Source organism: Geotrypetes seraphini, chromosome 8, assembly GCF_902459505.1.
Source record: "Geotrypetes seraphini chromosome 8, aGeoSer1.1, whole genome shotgun sequence".
In the NCBI taxonomy this organism is placed as follows: domain Eukaryota; kingdom Metazoa; phylum Chordata; class Amphibia; order Gymnophiona; family Dermophiidae; genus Geotrypetes; species Geotrypetes seraphini.
The window spans coordinates 2,806,189-2,826,239 of NC_047091.1; the positions used below are offsets into that span (position 1 = coordinate 2,806,189).

General features: G+C 42.1%; 1 protein-coding gene across 3 annotated transcripts in view; it reads left to right on the forward strand.

The window, feature by feature from the left end:
- Positions 1-20,051, forward strand: part of PPP1R13L (protein phosphatase 1 regulatory subunit 13 like) — a 103,459-nt gene that overhangs the window by 13,719 nt on the left and 69,689 nt on the right. The window lies entirely within an intron of this gene.

Genomic DNA, 20,051 nt, shown 5'->3' on the forward strand with positions numbered 1-20,051 from the left:
TAGATCCTGGGGGAAAGCTGGCAGTTACTAGAGGATAGTGCCAGCAAACCGGTTCCACACTGGTTACAGTGGAGTCCATCCTTATGGAATAGGGTCATTCTTCCCCAGCACACTCGCTCAGTTCTGGAACTCTGCTTGCCTTTTGGGTCCTTCACATAAAACACAGCATTTCTGAAGATCCTACCCTAGAGGTTCTGGATTTCAAATTTCTACCCCCCCCCCCCCCCCCCCCCCCAGAATTTCCTTCCAACACTTTTCTATGCCATTAGTTTCCACAACATACCACATTTCTGATTGGGTTCTTGGAACTATTTCAACTCGGATAGTCCCTTTGCTCTTATGATGTCTCTCATGAGATTTCCTAGAGTGCTACCACTTCTATTTGTGTTCTGTTACTGATGTGCCATATCCTGTGGCCACACCAAACTAAAAAAAAAAACACCCCAAAACAAACAGTCTGATCTTGTTTATGTACCTATCCAGCCTTCTATTTGGTGACAGCATTATTTGGAGTTGAACGCTGTGATGCTTTAAATCTTGGCAATTGTTGAATATTGGCGGGCTTAGCCTTAAGGGAAAGATAATTGTTATATGTAAACATGCACAACCTAGGCCAAGGGTTCCCTGCTGAAGTGTTACCCTGCTATAACACTTGGCTCCTTTGGTATAGCCCGACAGCCAATTTTGTGTGAGTCTGAGCCTAAATTGGGTGGACACAATATTTTCTCTGTCCCTGCTCCACCCCAGAACCTCACAATTCAAAATATAAATACTTTAGCTAATAAGGATCCCCAAACTCTGGTCTAGATTCACTAAGCTCACTGATTGTGTCCCGACCAGTTTGCGAGTGTTCCCCAATCCGATTACTAACCTTCTGGCCGATCCATCTCCCACGTGATCCGATCCGCCCATGCAAATGAGGAGAAATGGCATGCATAAGTAGGAAGGCAGCGATTCACTAAACGAAGTACTACTGATTGGGCTTGCTGATCCAAAATGATTGTAAAACATCCTTAACAGGACAATCATACACCGAAGGCATCCTTAAACAAGAAATTTTTTAATTTGGATTTTAATTTATTTACAGATGTTTCCTACCTCAAATGGTTTGGTGCCGAATTCTAAAGTGTGGGAGCGGTGACTGAGAAAATATTTGTCTGTCAAGAATTTAGTGATTTTGGTGGGCTTTTCCAATTTTGTTCTAACTTGTCTATGCCGTGCCTTCAAATTGGTTCAAAGCACTGTGATTTTTCTTGCCTTTGCATTGATTCTACACTGCAATTTTATTTCGCCTTGCTTTCCGTTGATTCTACATTGTGTGCATCATGGCATTACGGAAACATGGTGAACTGAGGAAAACGTCTGGGACATTGTGCTACCGGAATACAAACTATACCGCAGAGACAGAGTGGCTCAAAAAGGTGGGGGCATTGCTATATACGTCAAAGAGGGAATTGAATCTACTGGAGAGAACATGCCACAACAGACGGATAAGTTAGAGTTTCTATGGGTCAAAATTCAGTGAACAAATGGACTAGAAACGAAGATCGGCATCTACTACCGACCCCCAGGGCAGTCTGAAGAAATTGATGGAGAAATGATGGACGAGATTAAATGCAACTGCAAGGGAGGCAACGCAGTTATCATGGGTGACTTCAACTGTCCTGGGATAGACTGGATCCTAGGCACCTCCGGCTGCGCTAGGGAGACCAAGTTTCTGGATGCTGTAGGTGATTGCTTCCTGGAACAACTTCTCAAGGAAAATACAAGAGGAAATGCAATCCTGGACTGCAATTCTAAATGGACTGCGAGGGCCGGCACAAGGTGTAGAACTAGAAGGGACGCTGGGAAACAGTGATCACAACATGATCAGCTTCGACCTGGACTCAGGGGAGAAACATGGGTCCAGAACGATGGCCACAGCACTGAACTTCTGAAAAGAGAATTACGAAGAGATGAGACTCATGGTGGGGAAGAAGATTAAGAAGAGGATAAGCACTGTAAAAACACTAGAGCAAGCATGGTCCCTTTTTAAGGACACAGTCACCGAGGCGCAGAATCTATATCCAAGAGGAAAAAGAACAAGGAACCTTACTGGGGAATCCAAGATGGCTGCATGCTAATGCTGGCTTCTCTTACCTTTCCCGTGGAGCAAGCCAATTCCTCTGCAGATTTCAACACCGGAATTGTTTTCGCGGTGTTTATTTCTCATAATGCCTCATGCTAAAAGAAAGGGAGTTCTGAGAACGATTCCCTCTCAACTCAGAACCTCCACACCGGTACAGCAGCAAACTCTCGAGAGGTTTTTGAGCCAATTAGCAACCCCGTTATCGGGAGAAGAGGGCCCTGCTGCAGGTTTGGACGATGGAGCGTCCAGCCTATTAGGGCATGAAGTATCGCTGTCTCCTCAGATATCCAGCGCAAAGCTATGTCCGACGTCAGCATGGGTTGCCCTGGCAGGGACTCCAGGGGCGGAAGTTGCAGACCTGGGCCTGGAGGGAGGAGCACCCGTGGGGAAAAGAAGCCGAGCAGCCAACTCTTGGAGCTTCAGCAAGTTCATCGCTGCTTCTGTCTCCTCCGGCGGTGACTTTGGAGACCAATTGGCAGGCCCTGCAGAGGCTCAATAGCAAGCTAACGGACTCAACACAAGAGGTACTTAGTCTATTGGGGAAAGTGGACAATTTGTCAAGAATTATAGAACAGACTAAAAATGACTATTGAATAAATAACTTGTGTTAAAACCGAAGTAAAAGATTTGAAGGAAATAACAACAACTCTGGTTAAAGATAAAATATATGTTCACTCTAAACTGGAACAATTTTAGAACCATAACAGGAGGCTAAATTTACGGATACTAAACTTCCCAAAATCACCAGCTTTAAATCCTCATGACTATTTTAAAAAGTACTTAATGGAGATTCTCAAAATTCCTCAACAAGCTATTCCTCCCTTTAATAAAATATATTATATACGACTAGTATGATTAAAGCTGATGAAGAAGGAAATTTGGTAGTGCAAAAAGATTGGACTGCAATTCTGGAGGAATCCCTTTCTGATGTTAAGGAAAGGGGGATGCTTTTGGTCTCCTTTGTTTTTGAACAAGATTTGAACCATATAATGAAACTTTACTTTCGGAATTTACATCAAGACTTTTCTGGACAAAGAATTTGGATCTATCAAAGATAACACAAGATCGCAGAAATGAGTTTCTTTCATGCAAGATGAAACAAAAAGATTGGGGGCTTCTTACCTTTAAGCATATCCCTGTAAATGTTTGGTTTGCTACTTTGGGATTAAGTACACTTTCATCTTACCATCATAATTAAGAGCCTTTCTAGACCTTAAAAAGATCTCTGAAGTAATTTTTGTGGGTTTGTCGAGCGTAGTCAGCTTTCCTATAATTAATTATTTAGTTTTCCTATTTATTCTCTCCATGGAATTTAATGGATTACCTTGTTTAATTTTGGTCTAAGAAAAGAATTGGATTATTACTTTTATAATGTTTTGTTTCTTGAAAAATTCTATGTTCTGTATTTCTGTAACAAGTGTATTAAGATAAAGATTGAAAAAGAACATGGAACCAGCGTGGCTCACTGTAGAGGTGAAGGAAGCGATCAGAGACAAGAAATCTTCGTTTAAGGAATGGAAAAGGTCAGGAACAGACAAAAACTGGAATAAACACAAACAACATCAACGCAGGTGCCATAAGGTGGTAAAAGGGGCCAAAAGAGACTACGAGGAAAAAATAGTCAAGGAGGCGAAAAACTTCAAGCCATTCTTTCGATATATTAAGGGGAAACGACCCACAAAGGACACGGTGGGACCGTTGGATGACCATGGAATAAAGGGAGTGCTAAAGGAGGACAAAGCAATTGCCAACAAACTGAACACATTTTTTGCGTCTGTATTTACCGAAGATGATATACACAGCATACTGGAACCCATCAGGCTATATGTTGGAAATGAAGACAGGAAACTGACAGGGTTGACTGTCAGTCTAGAAGAGGAATGCAGGCAGATCGATAGGCTTAAGAGCAATAAATCCCCGGGAACGGATGGCATCCATCCGAGGGTCATCAAGGAACTGAAAGGGACTATAGCTGAACTGCTACAACTAATAGCCAATCGGTCAATCAAATCAGGAAAGATTCCAGAAGACTGGAAGGTGGTGAATGTTACGCCGATCTTCATAAAAAGGATCAAGAGGAGATCTGGGAAACAACAGACCGGTGAGTCTGACCTCAGTACCGGGAAAGATGGTAGAGGCGCTGATAAAGGACCGCATCGTTGATCACCTTGACGGACACGATCTGATGAGGACCAGCCAGCACGGTTTCAGTAAAGGCAGATTATGTTTGACGAACGTGCTGCACTTCTTCGAGGGAGTAAACAGGCAGATAGACAAGGGCAACCCGGTCGACATTGTATATCTGAATTTTCAGAAGGCGTTAGATAAGGTTCCATATGAACGACTACTTTGGAAAATTGCGAGCCATGGAATCGAGGGTGAAATATGTGAATTAAAAACTGTCTGGGGCATAGGAAATAGAGAGTGGGGGTAAATGGATAATACTTGGACTGGAAAAGCATCACCAGTGGGGTGCCGCAAGGCTCGGTGCTTGGAACCTTGCTCTTCAACATCTTTATAAATGATCTGGACATTGGTATGATGAGTGAGGTGATTAAATTTGCGGACGATACAAAGTTATTCAGAGTAGTGAAGACACACAGGGGGATTGCGAAGATCTGCAACGTGACATAATCAAGCTCGAGAAATGGGCATCGACACGACATGGCAAATGAGGTTCAACGTGGATAAGTGTAAACTGATGCATGTCGGTAAAAAATCTCATGCACGAATACAGGATGTCTGGGGCGGTACTTGGAGGAGAGACCTCTTAGGAAAGAGACTTGGAAGTTGATGAAGCCATCCGCGCAATGCATGGCGGCGATGAAAAGGGCGAACAGAATGCTAGGAATGATTAAGAAGGGGATCATGAACAGATCGGAGAAGGTTATCATGCCACTGTACTGGGCCATGGTGCGCCCTCACCTGGAGTACTGCGTCCAGCACTGGTCGCCATACATGAAGGAGGTACTACTCGAAAGGGTCCAGAGAAGAGCAACTAAAATGGTTAAGGGACTGGAGGAGTTGCCGTACAGTGAGAGATTGGAGAAACTAATCCTCTTCTCCCTTGAAAAGAGAAGACTGAGAGGAGACATGATAGAAATGTTCAAAATACTTAAGGGAATAGACTTAGTAGATAGACAGATTGTTCACCCTCTCCAAGGTAGGGAGAACGAGAGGGCATTCTCTAAAGTTGAAAGGGGATAAATTCCGTACAAACGTAAGGAAGTTCTTCTTCACCCAGAGAGTGGTAGAAAACTGGAACGCTCTTCCGGAGTCTGTTATAGGGGAAAACACCCTCCAGGGATTCAAAACAAAGTTGGACAAGTTCCTGCTAAACTGGAATGTACGCAGGTGAGTCTGGACTCATTTAGAGCACTGGTCTTTGACCTGGGTGCTGGGCACGATGGGCCACTGGTCTGACCTAGCAATGGCAATTCTTATGTTCTTATGTTCTTAAATCGCTTGTGGTGGTATTTGATTTTATCTGGTTTGTTGGTCAGGTGTTTGAGTTTTTATGATGATTGTTTGGCGGTATTTGATTATTGGTGCGAGTATGATGAATTCTTTTACTTTTAGAACTGCAGGTGTGGTTTTGGCATCTCCAGTCTTTGTTTTGCACATCATCCAGAGGTCTTCAGTTCCTGTGGATCTTTAATGCTTTGGGACAGTGACAGTTTTGGACCAGATTCAGCCAGTGTTTATACTAACTTAGCAGATATGACCTTCTTACATCCAGCCACCCCAGCATAACGAAGAGGAGTGTCCCAAAGAAGAGCAAAACCTACCACTTTCATGATGAATGGGAAATGGACTACTTCTTCATCATGGTGAAAGACAAGTGTTGTCTAATTTGTAACGCCCCCAGTATCCTTGCCCAAAAAGGGTAATCTGGAACGTCGTCATAAGATTCTGCATAGCAATAAGTTTGATGCTGATTTTCTACCCAAAAGTGAAATTCGTAAACTGAAGCTCAAAGAACTTAAATCGAAATTGGCTACTTAGCAACAGTTGATGGCAAAGCCAAGGTCACATTCAGTCAATGCAACCAATACTCAAAAGTTAAAGAAAGTTATTAAGACAGTTAAAGTTATTACTCAATAGAACTTTAAGAAAAAATGTACTTTCCATTTCTCCTCGCAGTTCTTACTGGATCTTCGTGTCTCTGTTTTATTTTTGCTTAATTTGCTTAACAGCTGATCACATCCAAGTAAATGACAGAAGGTTCATTAAAAATAGGGGGGGGGGGGTAATCCTCCAACTTTATTGGGTTAAAATTTAATTTGAAACTAATTTTAAACTTCATATTCATGGTGGTAGATCACTGGCACTTTTGGCCGGAAAAAGTAGATCACACCTGTTCGAAGTTGGACATACCTGCTGTATTTGATAGGAAAGGTGTCAGATGTAGTAGTTTTAAATATAACTTTGGATGATCAATCTTTTAAAATGGAGAAAAACCAGTACAATACTTGATCTGTAATTCCAGTTTCTTGAAGACGATGTAGTAGAAGGTTATGATCAATTGTATCAAATGTGGCTGATAAATCCAAAGAAATGAGAAGAACTGATTTGTGGTGATCGAGGTGATAAATGATATTTGTAGTCAGACCTATGAGTGAAAGCTCCATTGAGTGGTGTTTACAAAAGCCAGTTTGGTTAGGGTGGAGCACAGTGGTTTTTTCAAAAAATTTTGAGATTTTGGTAAAAACTATTTTTTCTGTGAGTTTGGCCAGGAATGGAATGTTAGATATCGGCCAGAAATTGGATTTTTCCAATGTGCTAATTTTATGGGATAAATTACTGCTTTCCAGGATTTAGGCAGCGTACTGGTGGATAAGCTTGTTTTAACAAAGTCAAGAAGCTAAGGAACAAAAAATGAGAAAAAACATTTTAAAATATAGGGAGGAATTGCTTCTGTGCTAGTGTAATTTTCCAGATCATTAAGATCATTCAGCTTTATTTGGGCTTTATGTGGTAGTGCTGTTCTGATATTCTTAATTTTATCTATGAAATGTGGTGCAAGATCCTGTGTTGTGGGGAATTGGCCTGATACAATATTTTTATCTGTTTTTGTGGTCAATGAGTGGACAATTGCATAAAGTGCAGCTGTGTTTTTTGTTTTAGAAATATGTTTGGAGTAGTAATTGATTTTGGCTTGGTTAATTTTTAATTTGTAAAAGTTAGTGTGCTCCTTGTATTTAGTAAGATTGGCCAATGTTTTTTCACACCACTAGTTTCTTTTGAGGGAGCGTAGCTGCTTCTTGAACAATTTAAGTTCTGACAAATACCAGGGGGTTTTTCTTCTCCGATTCAAAATGAGTTTGCCTAGGGGCTAAGCCATCTAATAAGTTGGTTACAGAAGCATTCCAATGAGTGGTCTTATCGTCGATGGAGGAGTCAGGGATGATATTGGTGTTAATATGGAATGATTAGGTGATGGCGGAAATATCTAATTTACTCTAGTCAAGGGAACTAAACTTTTTTGGCTCATGCATAATACGAAAAAGTGTTTAGTGTGTTATCGGACCATGGAACTATAACATTTGAAGTTATAGTGAACTCGGAGCTTAAAGACTTTGGAACAAGGACCATGTCTAATGTATGACCAGCATTATTTATTTATATAGTCAATTTTCTAACCCCTTCTCCCAGGAGAGCTCAGAACGGTTTACATGAGATTATTGAGGTACTCAAGCAGTTTTCCCTCTCACAATCTATCTAATGTACCTGGGGCAACGGGGGGATTAAGTGACTTGCCCAGGGTCACAAGGAGCAGTGTAGGTTTGAACCTACAACCCCAGGGTGCAGAGGCTGTAGCTTTAACCACTGTGCCACCCTCTGGGTAGGATTATTTATCAGACGGCACAGGTTTAGATCGTTAAAAAGGGTAATCACTTCAGACGTATGTATATTGTTAAGATCCTCGACGTGGACATTGAAATCGCTGAGGATTATAGGGTTAGCTGTAGTAGTGCAGAAGTCAAAAAATTGTAGATTGAATATGTGTGATAGTGTCGCAGGCCCTATTCATTTTTGAGATGTGCATAAACCTGCACTTAACTATATCTTGCATAAACATCTGTCTCCGTTTTACAATGCTGAGATATGCATGACTCAAACCCAAATTGTGTGTAAGTGGCATGGTCTGGGTGTGTGTTTGGGTGGGACAAAGGCATGGCAGGTAAATACACGTTTTATTTCATATTTCAGAAGGAGAATAAAAGATCCAATGCGCTTGGCAACAGGTGTAACGCCCAACAGTTAGGATTTGATACACGGCTGCTATTGAGCAAGCACTTCACTGGAGAGATTGGGGGGGGATTTGCCCCCTTAATCTCACAGTGGTTTTTGCTGCCCCCCTATTGTCAGACTTGTAAGGGGAACTGGTCTCCATGAAAGCATTTGGATAATACATTTGTATAATGCATGGTTATGTTTCCAAAATCGCAAAGATAAAACTGGTATTTCTGCAGATTCATTAGGATTGCCAACTGGATCCAGATTCGCCCGATAAGGTTGATTAATCCTGAGCTTATCTCATTTCATGCACAGACTTGTAGTTCTGATTTCCTCATTGCATTCCCTTAGAAAAGCAAAACTGCAAGTCCCTGCATTTAATGGAGAAATCAGAACTCCAAGTCTGTGCATGAAATGAGATAAAACTATATATGGGATTCTCTCCCCTCTCGTCTCTATTTCCTTTAATTCTTTTCTGCCTTCGAATTCCAGAAGTGCCCCCAAATATAAACTTGGCTTTCCCTCCTTAAAGAATATGAAAACTACAGCTAATTTCTGTCGCTTCTTCACTTTTTTTTATTCGCAAAGATTTGGAATGAGCTTCCATCTGAGATAGGACTTCTCTTTCAATTAGCAACATTTTGTAAAAAGATAAAAACTCACTTGTTTCAGAAGTCTTTTAAAAAAATAATTAGTGAGATAATTAAATTTGCTGATGACACAAAGTTGTTAAATAGAGGATTGTGAAAAATTGCAAGAGGACCTTGTGAGACTGGGCATCAAAATGGCAGATGATGTTTAATGTGAGCAAGTGCAAAGAGATGCATGTGGGAAAGAGGAATCCAAACTATAGCTATGTGATACAAGGTTCTATGTTAGGAGTCGCTGCCCAGGAAATGGATCTAGGTGTTATTGTTGAGTGTACGTGAAAACCCTCAGCTCAATGTGTGGTGGTGGCTAAGAAAGTAAATAGAATGTTAGAAATATCAGGAAAGGAATGTAAAACGAAGATGAAAACGTTATAATGCCCTTGTATCACTCTATGGCACCTCAAATATTGTCTGTAATTCTGGTTGCCGTATCTCAAAAAAGATACAGCAGAATTGGAGAAGATACCGAGAACGGCGACAAATGATAAGAGATTGGAATCGACTCCACCATCCTAATGTGGTTCTCAAACTTCCTACGCTCCCGCTCCTACACCGTCAACACAAATGGCACCATGTCCACTCCTTAGACTCCATCTTGCGGTGTCCCTCAAGGATCACCCCTTTCCCCTATTCTCTTTAACATCTACATGTCCTCCCTGAAACTCTTTCAACTATCCCCCCTGGAAACAATCTACACTTACGCAGATGACATCCTTGTCCTCCTTGAGACTGACCAGAACCTCACCAACCTCCACGAAAACATTACAGCTTGCATAATGAGACTCCGTGCCTGGTCCCTCTCGGTACAGATGAAACTAAACAAATCAAAAACTAAACTACTCTGGCTCGGCCCAAAATTCGAACACCTGCCCACCCTTTTCGCACTACCCACAGGCGATACACTCCAGCTCGAATTCTCTTGCAAGGTCCTTGGTATCATTATCGATTCCTCTCTCTCCCTCAGTGACCACCTCAACTCCTTGGCAAAATCATGTTTTTTCAGCCTCCACATGCTGAGGAAAGCCAGATCCTACTTCAGCCAACAACACTTTGCCATCCTGGTCCAATCCATCATCCTCTCAAAACTAGATTACTGCAACGCCATCTACTTAAATCTATAAAAAAAAAGTCTTCTAAGACTCCAGCTAATCCAGAATACTGCAGCCAAACTGATCTTCTCAAAATGCAAATCTGACCATGCCTCCCCACTCCTTGCCAAACTTCACTGGCTCCCAATAATCTCCAGAATCCATTTCAAATGTTCCTGCCTGGCTTTCAAGATCATTCACGGAATCCTGCCTCCTCTTATCCCACTGTCTTTCAACTCCTCCAGTCCCGACTCCTCCAGAACTGCCCAAAGGTATAAACTAGCCTTCCCCTCCCCACGCGGCATCCACTATGCAGGCAAACTGGGAAAATCCCTTCTCTTCAAAATCACAGGTCTTTGGAACGACCTCACCTCCCCGTTGCGGAACCTGAGCTCCCTTCAGTTATTCCGCAAATAACTGAAAACCTGGCTTTTCAGCAAATTGTAACTCTATCCTTCCCCCCCTTTTTTCTCCCCCCTTCTTCACATAAGTTCATGTAATCCTTTTTCTTCTTCTCTACCTACTATTTTAAGTTCTTGTAAACCGTGTCGAGCTCCATACTCATGGAGATGATGCGGTATATAAACTTAAGGTTTAGATTAGATTAGATTAGATGACTTCCTTATGAGGAAAGGCTAAAGCAGCTAGATCTGTTCAATTTGGAAAAGAGACTGCTCGGGGGGGGGGGGGGATATGATACTGAGTGGAGTGGAAAGGGTAGATGTGTGAACCACTTGTTCATTCTTTCCAAAAATACTAGGACTAAGGGGCATGTGATGAAGCTACTAAGTAGTAGATTTAAAACCAATCGGAGAAAATATTTCTTCATATAATGTTTAAATTAAACTCTGGAATTCGTTGTGGAGAATGTGGTGAAATCAGTTAACTTAGTATGGTTTAAAACAGGTTTGGATAATTTCCTAAAAGAGAAGTCCATAGGCCATTATTATTCCTAGGATAAGCAGCATAAAATCTGTTTTACTACATGGGATCTAGCTAGGTACTTGGGACCTGGATTGGCCACTGTTGGAAACAGGATACTAGGCTTGATGGACTTTTGGTCTGTCCCAGTATGGCAATTATGTTCTTATGTTACTCTGAGATTATGCCCTAAATTTAAATGTTCTCAGCTTCCCATTTCCTATTCCAGAGTGGCAGTTTACTTTATAGCTTATTAGTTAACTCAACCACCAGATGGCAGTATAATACAACATTTTAATGGGTTCAAAATTTTAACTTTAAATCATTTTTTATTAGCTAAATAATACAATATATAAATGATAACTACAATCATGTATAACATAAGTATAAATACAAAATTAAACAATTCATAAAGTAATGGTATAAACTTTGTTTCAAGTACAATTACAGTATAATAAAAGAAAGATTATTCAACTATTACTCTCTCCCAAACCCCCCCTACCCATTCCTGTTTTCAAGTGGCCTCAAAATTTTAAAGGAAAACTACAATAATTATGATCTTATTCCAAGTAAAGCCACTGATAGCACAGTAAAGCCACTGATAGCACAGCTTCTACTATAAGTTTTCCATAAAACATTATCCATGGGATGCAAATTACTGCTGTCTTAATTGGCCTTTATCTGCCATCATGTTCTATGTTAAAATTAGTCCACAAATCCACAGCTCTTTGAAAAAATATTATCCTCTGGATTCATATGCAGTCAAGTGACTTAATAAAAGAATTGCTTGCACCAGTCCTGTTCCATCTTTGTTGGCCATTCCCACTGATTTTGTTTTATTCTACCTTGTGGTGGTTGGCTTAGGCACTGACAAATAGGGTGACATTTTTCAAACAAAAGCAAACCACTAGCATGTTTCCCTCCTTAACAATAAAAACAAAAACAAACTGTGCCTTCCCCACCCCCACCAAGGCATACCTTAAAGCCAGGAGCGATGTCTATTTGCTCCTTCCTCCAGTGCTGCTATCTTGAAAAATGGCAGTGCCCAGTCCCACATGATGTATCCTGGTACACCAGGCAGGGTCAAAAAAAATTTTTTGGGGCTAGTCTCTCCCTAACTACCAAATAGGGAGAAAAATCCCTCATATGGCAGAATACAGGATATCTGGGCAGTACTCGGAGAGACCTCCCAGGAAAGAGACTTGGGAGTATTGGTCAACAAGTCAATGAAACTGTCCGCTCAATGTGCGGCGGCGACGAAAAGGGCAAACAGAATGCTAGGAATGATTAAGAAGGGGATCACGTACAGAACGGAGAAGGTTATCATGCTGCTGTACCGGACCATGGTACACCCCCACCTGGAATACTGCATCCATGAATAAGAACACAGTAGTACTCGAAAGGGTCCAAAGAAGAGCGACTAAAATGGTTAAGGGGCTGGGAGTTGTCGTCATACAGCGATAGATTAGAGAAACATGGCCTCTTCTCCCTTGAAAAGAGGAGACTGATAGGGGACATGATTGAAACATTCAAGATAATGAAGGGAATAGATTTAGTAGATTTAGTAGATAAAGACAGGTTGTTCACCCTCTCCAAGGTAGGGAGAATGAGAGGGCACTCTCTAAAGTTAAAAGGGGATAAGATTCCGTACTAACGTAAGGAAGTTCTTCTTCACCCAGAGAGTGGTGGAGAATTGGAACGCTCTTCCAGAGTCTGTCATAGGGGAAAACACCCTCCAGGGACTCAAGACAAAAGTAGATAAAGACAGGTTGTTCACCCTCTCCAAGGTAGGGAGAACGAGAGGGCACTCTCTAAAGTTAAAAGGGGATAGATTCCGTACAAACGTAAGGAAGTTCTTCTTCACCCAGAGAGTGGTGGAAAACTGGAACACTCTTCTGGAAGCTGTTATAGGGGAAAACACTCTCCAGGGATTCAAGACAAAGTTAGACAAGTTCCTGCTGGACCATTACGTATGCAGATAAGGCTAGTCTCCATTAGGGCAATGGTCTTTGACCTAAGGGCTGCCATGGGAATGGACTACTGGTCTGACCCAGCAGTGGCAATTCTTATGTTCTTATGACCCTTGCTGGTGCATGAAGGCATTAGCTGTAGCCAGGGATGGCCCTTTAATGAGGCCAACTGAGGCAGCCACCTCAGCGATACTCTTGAGGGAGCGGCACCTGCTGCTGGCCCTCTCTGCCACTGTCCTTCCTGGCATCTAAAGCTTTTACCCCCTTCCCACAATCAGCATTTTTCCCATCTTAACCACCCCCCATGTCCCCCTCCAATCCCCACCACCACATCTACCTTTAGTTTTCTATAAATGTCGCCAGGTGGCGGTAGCAATTCCCTGCTGCCAGTCCCTGCATCTTGTCAGAGAGGCGGGGCTGCCTGTTGACTTTTACTGAAAACTAAAGGTAGATACGGGGGGGGGGGGAGAGTGCAGAATGGAAAAAATTGTGGGGAGATTGTGTGAAATCTTTAGATGCTGGGAAGGGGAGCGGCAATGAGGGTCGCAATATGTTGCTCCCTCAACAGTGCTGCCTGAACTGTTGGAGTTGGCGGAGTGAGTAGGAGAAGGGATAGAGTAGGAGATGTTGAACTCAAGGAGGGAAAAATAGACTTGGGGATGGGGTAAGGGTGGGAAGGAGAGATGTCAAATTTGGGAGATGGATGGGGAGGACAGAGGGGCTAGAAGGGGAATAGGGAGAGATGGCACAGAGGGGTTGAAGGAGGATATGGAGAGAGAGGGAGAGAGAGAGACTTCAGGGAGGATGGAGGGACAGGAAAGGGATGGCAAAAGGGATGAAAGTGGGTCAGGGAGAGAGAGAAATGGACTTGGTGGAAGGGGAAATGGGGAGAGAGAGTTGGACTTGGTGGAGGGAGAGAGAGATGGACTTGGTGGAGGGGGAAATGGGGGAGGAAGAGAGAGATGGGAATAGGAAGCTGGGGAAGAGGCAAGATGAGAAATAGGAGAACTAGTGGGTGAGAGAAGTAGATGAAAAGTAGAAAGGAGTAGGGTGAAATCTGAGTGGACAGAGGCAAAAAAACAAACAAACAAAGAAGGAAAGAGCTAAAGAGGAAAAAATCAGTATGTCGGAGACAGATACTTTATTTTGAGGGAACAAGGCAGGTGGAGAGAGGAGAATTGAAAAAGAGACAACAACCACTGGAAACAGAAGAAAGACAGGAAAGCAGGCAAGTAACTGGAACCAGCATAATGGAACATGAAACCGTCCATAAAACAAAGGTAGAATAAAGTGTTTTATTGGGAATGCATTAATTGGGGAATGTTAATTGCAGATGTCTTGGGTCTGTATTTCACAATGTTCCTGGTAGTGGAGAGCTTTGTGTTGCTATTGCTCAGATACCATGAAAATCAGGATATTTTTTGTATAGTGACTTCCATGGAGAAATGTTCTAGTTCTGATCTGCATGTTGTGGGGGGGAGAATATTATTATGGTGTATTAAGCTGAGCTTTTATTTTGCTTTCTTTCTCATTTTGCTCCTTTGTGTTTTTGCTGAAAAGCAGGTTAAAGCATGTTTGGCAAGAAACATGGTTCTTTGAGTTTGTCTGGCAGGATCTCTTGTTTTCCTTTAAACATGGATGACCTGGATCTAAAAGGAGTGGTACGTGAGGCTCCGCAATCATTTACTGTGTTACTGAAGCTACTACTCTCTAAGGAGCTGCTGCCCTTGCCCCACGCCTCAGGCACAGATTATCTTGAACTGCCCCTGGCTGTAGCATTAGTCAGAACCGTGTTTTTGTGTGCTCTCAAAGAATCCCCTCCGCACTGCATAGTTAAGGAGCAGCACCTGTGAACATTCACTGGCTTACAGGCCTACAATTGGGCATAAGTCACAGCGAAGGCTCATAGGGATGGGGAACAATCCTGTTTTTGTGATCCCATCCTCAAATGTAAACCCATTTTGGGTAGGGGGGTTCCCAATTTGGAAACCTCAAGTGTAAGGGTTTTGGTAGTGTGTTCAGAAAAGAAACAGATTTTGTTGATTTTATAGAGAGAAAATGACAGTTTTTATAGCAATATTTTAGATATTGTGGAAGAGGGAAGAGGGGATTTGGAGCTATTCCAAGATCACATACTGAGGGCACTGATAGTATTATCTAGAGAGGGAGAAATGAGTTGAGGGAAGGGGGTTAGATAAAGAGCTCTCTTTTTGGCAATGTAGGATAAGCTGATTGAGACTGAAAAGAGGCAGATCTGGGAAGTCAGCTTAAAGACAGTACTGAAGGGGTAAGAATTGAAGCAGTCCCCAGGAACAAGTTGAAATAGGGCTAGATTTAGATTTTGCAGAGGTCACCAGGGCAGGATTAATTCTTCGAGGGCCCCTAGGCACACAAGTACCCTGGGCCCATGCCCTGCCTCCATTTATTTGTTTTCCACTTGTATTTCTTTTTTTATTATTATTTAAAACAAACAAAGATTAGCATACCAGTGCCCAGTTTTTCTTCTATGCAACCCCCAAACATCTCTGAACAAATCCCCCTTCCTTCCCTTCCTACCTACTTACCCAGCACTTTAACTCTGAACCCTTTCCATACGTATATAAAAGTGTTCAGATATATTGTAAAGCAGTAAATACTATCCAAAATAAGTCTATATCAATAACCAAGTATACAACGCCTCTCAACTGCCTCACTCTCTTGTCCAACTGTAACTCCTCTACTCCGTTCCACTCCAAGGCAAGCAGTCCACCAAAGAATCCAACATGAAACAAAAGAAGATCGACAGACAATAAGGAAATTCAAATCGGGTTTATTCTAGGTGCTCCCAAGAACCGTGCCAGATGCATTTTGCCAAACAAGGCTAGTCAGCGCTGACAGAAAACCATGTCTTTCATACACACAGAACACAGATACACCCTTATCCAGTAAGGAATAAGTAACCACAAACTAAAAATAGAAATATGTAGATAAAGGTTAAACTGAACCGCCAAGAAGCCAAACAATGACACATAGCCCCCTAATACTCTGCAAAATATAAATCTAGCAGATGTAAATTTGAAGAAACTGACAAACACCGTAACAATCACCACTTTACAAATTAACATAGAAATAAAACAAAAATTGAAAATAACAATATACCATTTTATTCGACTAATTCATTTTTAAAAATATCTTTATTGAATTTTCAGACTACAATTGTGCAACAGGTAATTCATACATATAATATTACAATAAAAGGGAGCCTCAGCACCCTGACGTTGTGTGTTCAAATCCACGCTGCTCCTTGAGAAAAAATTTAGGTCCACAGTAGATGATTCTGTTTCCTATGTAATTTTTTTTTTTGGAGGGGGGACGGGGACAAGAGGACGGAACCAATGACTGTATTTTAAGCAGGAAGCAAATAAGCTGAATGCATAATTTGAATATTTTTGATTCCTAGGGGCTCTCAACCCAGGGGTACTGAACTATATAAGCTTCTGTTATTCAAATAACAAATAGAAATGTCAGTTAAGCGCAGGGGTTCTTAACCTAGTCCTCCAGTCACACCTACGCAGTCAGGTACCTGCAGAGAGGAGCTAACAATAATTGTCATTTTCCAGTGGGTTTTCTCTTTCCCGCCACTCTCCATCCACCCGACAGAGGAAAACCCCAGTATGTCTGTGCAGCACAGCATGTGAGGCAAAGCACATGTGCGCTGTTCCACTGGCAACAAACCATTAAAAGAAAAGGGGATGAAATGGGAGACATTGCCGAAAGCAGGTTATACTTTAAAATCTTCGGTATTTGCTGCTCTATCCTAACTTTCTTTGTTTCGCTGAGAGCCAGACCTGCTGGTGCACAGCAAATATTGTGCAGACAAACTGACCCGCTGATGCAGCCGAGGAGGGAGGAAGGAAAACTGCTAAATTTCATGGGGAGAAAGATGGAGTTCTGGACAGCACAAGGGGAGGAGGGAAGGTAAGAGATATTAATTGGGGGTAAAAAACCCAGGGCTGCCCAACAGTAGGGCTCCTATGGCACTCCTGCATTTGCTCCCAGCCCCTCCTGTGGTTCCAGCAACTTTTCCTCTATCTCTGTAACATAGTAGTGTGTGTAGATGGAAATACGCACCCCTCCCCCCAGCCCTACACGCTCTTAACAGTAAAACGCTGTTGCTGCCCGAAGAAGCCAGTGCAGGATTAATTCTTTGAGGGCCCCTAGGCACATATGTACACTGGGCCCCCTACACCGCCCCCGTTTATTTACCTGTTTTCTTATTTATTACTTTTTTCCACTTGATTGATATTTTTTTTTTAAATTTAAAACAAAGATTACCATGCCAATGCCAGTGTACAGTTTTTCTTCTATGCAAACCCCCAAACATCTCTGAACAAAATCCCCCCTTCCTTCCTAGAGGAAGAGATCTTCTACTGGCAGGGCTCTGGGATGCCCATCAACTTATATTTTGCATTTGGGTAGGAGGCATGGGGAATGACAGGAAGAAAATTTAGTTCCCGCCATTTTATTGGACTAATACATTTCTCAATTAGTTTTCAGAGGTCAAAACCTCTTTCTTCAGGTCCGTAAACTATACTGCTGTTACAGTATCCATGTCCTGATCTAAGGAAGGGGGTTTTGGTGTCTTCTCCCCTCTCTTACCTCCCCCCACTTCCATCCAGCCTCTGTCCCCCTCTCTCTCCACACAATAAACCAACTTATCCATCCAGTTCAAGCCCAAAATCAAGAAATTCAGGAAATTAATCAAAAATTGCAGCTAGTGAATGATTGGCTTGATCAAAATCTCCTTTCTTTCACCATAAACAAAACCAAAGCTATGCTCTTCTCACAAAAAGGAAACAAAACCCTCACATGCCCACTATGCATCTCTTCAGTTCCCATTCAGTTAGTACCAAATATCAAACTCCTAGGAGTAATACTCGACAACACATTGTCCTTTAATTCTCAGATTAGTTCAGTAGTGCAAAAGTGTTTTTTCAAACTAAAAATAAGATCTCTCTCATCTCTACTTAACTCTAACTCAATTAACATTCTTATTCATTCACTGGTAATATCAACTCTAGATTACTGCAATTCTCTTTACCAGGGCATTACTCAAAAAGAGATCAAGAGACTGCAAGTTATCTAAAACACTGTCATAAAAATTATCTTCAGCGCTAAGAAAATTTGATCATGTCAGCCCTCTTCTAAAAAAAAACAAGCTCACTGGCTACCAGTTTCCCTTAGGACTACTTTTAAAACTCTTCTAGCTTTCATAGTATCAATCTAGTCATACCCCCTCATTTATAGACAGATTACTGATCCCCTATGAATTCCCAACGATCACTGTTCTTCTCAACAAAATCTTCTTGCAGTTCCTTCCGTCCGTCAGTTGTTCTATGATAAGACATGCAAAACTAACTTCTCAGTACAGTAGTTGCCCCCAAGTTATAGAATGCCCTACCTTTGTCTCTGAGACAAGAAATGACCCTTAGAAATTTTAAATCTAGCCTTAAAATATTTCTCTTTAAAGACGCTTATGAGATCTTTTCTTAGGACCCACAATTCATGAAACTCAGACAATAGGCCATACATTAAAGACTCCCTTTATCCCTTTCGTTTTTCCCTTTTTTTAAATTTCTTGCAATTGTATCCTACCCTCTTCCCTTATGTATCATGTTTGACTATGTTGTTCATGTAGCCTATTTTTTCCTAATTTTATATTTTTGAAAAGTTTTGACATACTCTATGTATAATTGTAGACCGCTTTGTATTTAAAAGCGGTATATCAAAACTAAATAAACGTGAAACTTTAAAGTGCCACTCAATCTTTCCCCTTATTGGGCCCTCTAACCTCCCTTCCCCTCACCTTTGTGGATGCTTTCCAAAAACAGTTTCTTTAGCATCTCTCCAGACCAGTATAGTTCACTGATGAGTAATAGCTCACCATGACCAGCAGGTGGAGACTGAGACAAAACTGTGGCTGTAATACTAATAGCTGTGCTTCCCTCTAGTTTAACTAGTCTGTTCTCATTCTCAGCAAGTGTGGTAAGCTGTGTCAGTTTTCCCTAAATATGGTTAATGTAGGCCTGTTGGAAGTTTAGTGGCCTTCTTGTCCTCGTTTGTTGCCAGACTGAGCTTGGGGGGACCCTATCAGGGGGGTCCCCCCAAGCTTAGTCTGGCACCAAATGGGGACAAGACCTCGGGGGTGTCACACTCAACAGGTCAAAATTTTTTCTAGAGGTGCCTCAGATGTAAGCCCTTAACGCTGCTGCCGGCTTGCCTGCTTTAGCGGCTAAGACAGTTCAGGCTTCTCAGCCGCTACAGGCCTCGGGGGCATATTTTTTGGTGGGCTTTGCTTCGATTTTGGTGGGAAGCACCTCAATTTTGTCTGCAGCCTCAGGTGACCTTCCCCCTGTATTGGGGATTTCTGCTGGGTCCTCTGCTTTGGCATTGAGTTCCATTGGGCCGCCAGGGGGTTTTCCCCTGATTTTTGTTATCAGACTCACGGTCAAGGACACCAAAATCGAAGCAAAGCCCACCAAAAAATATGGCGGCTGAGATTTTGATCAATAAATTATACCAGGAAAGTGCACCGCTGTCATTGGATCTGTTTTTTTATTATTCCAAAACCAAGCTACCAACAGAACCTCACGTAACTGCTCGGCTAAGGTTTTGTGTGCACTGGGTAAGGCCACTTGTTGAGCCCAGCTTGGCCGCGCCCGGTCACAATGCACAACGGTGATTTACTTTGCTTCGAGACACAGTTTGGTCAACTTGTGGAATTTTTTATGCCTATGATGTAAAGCTGCAGTATATGTGCAGTATATGGTGAAACAGGAAGTAGCCAAAATTGAGATGGGTGCTTTTTATCTCTCTGATGCCATGTATGATGAAATTTCCCTTTCGGGGGTCGGTGAGGATTTGGACAAGTTGGTTCAGACTCTAAGGTGCCCCATCTTCCTGAAGACTGTGCCTGTGTGGGGTGGGATTGCTTGGGGGTGTTTTTGTGGCAAGTTGTTAGGTGAAGCATATTGGAATGAAGAGACCGTTTGAACAGGACCTACATGGAAGAGAT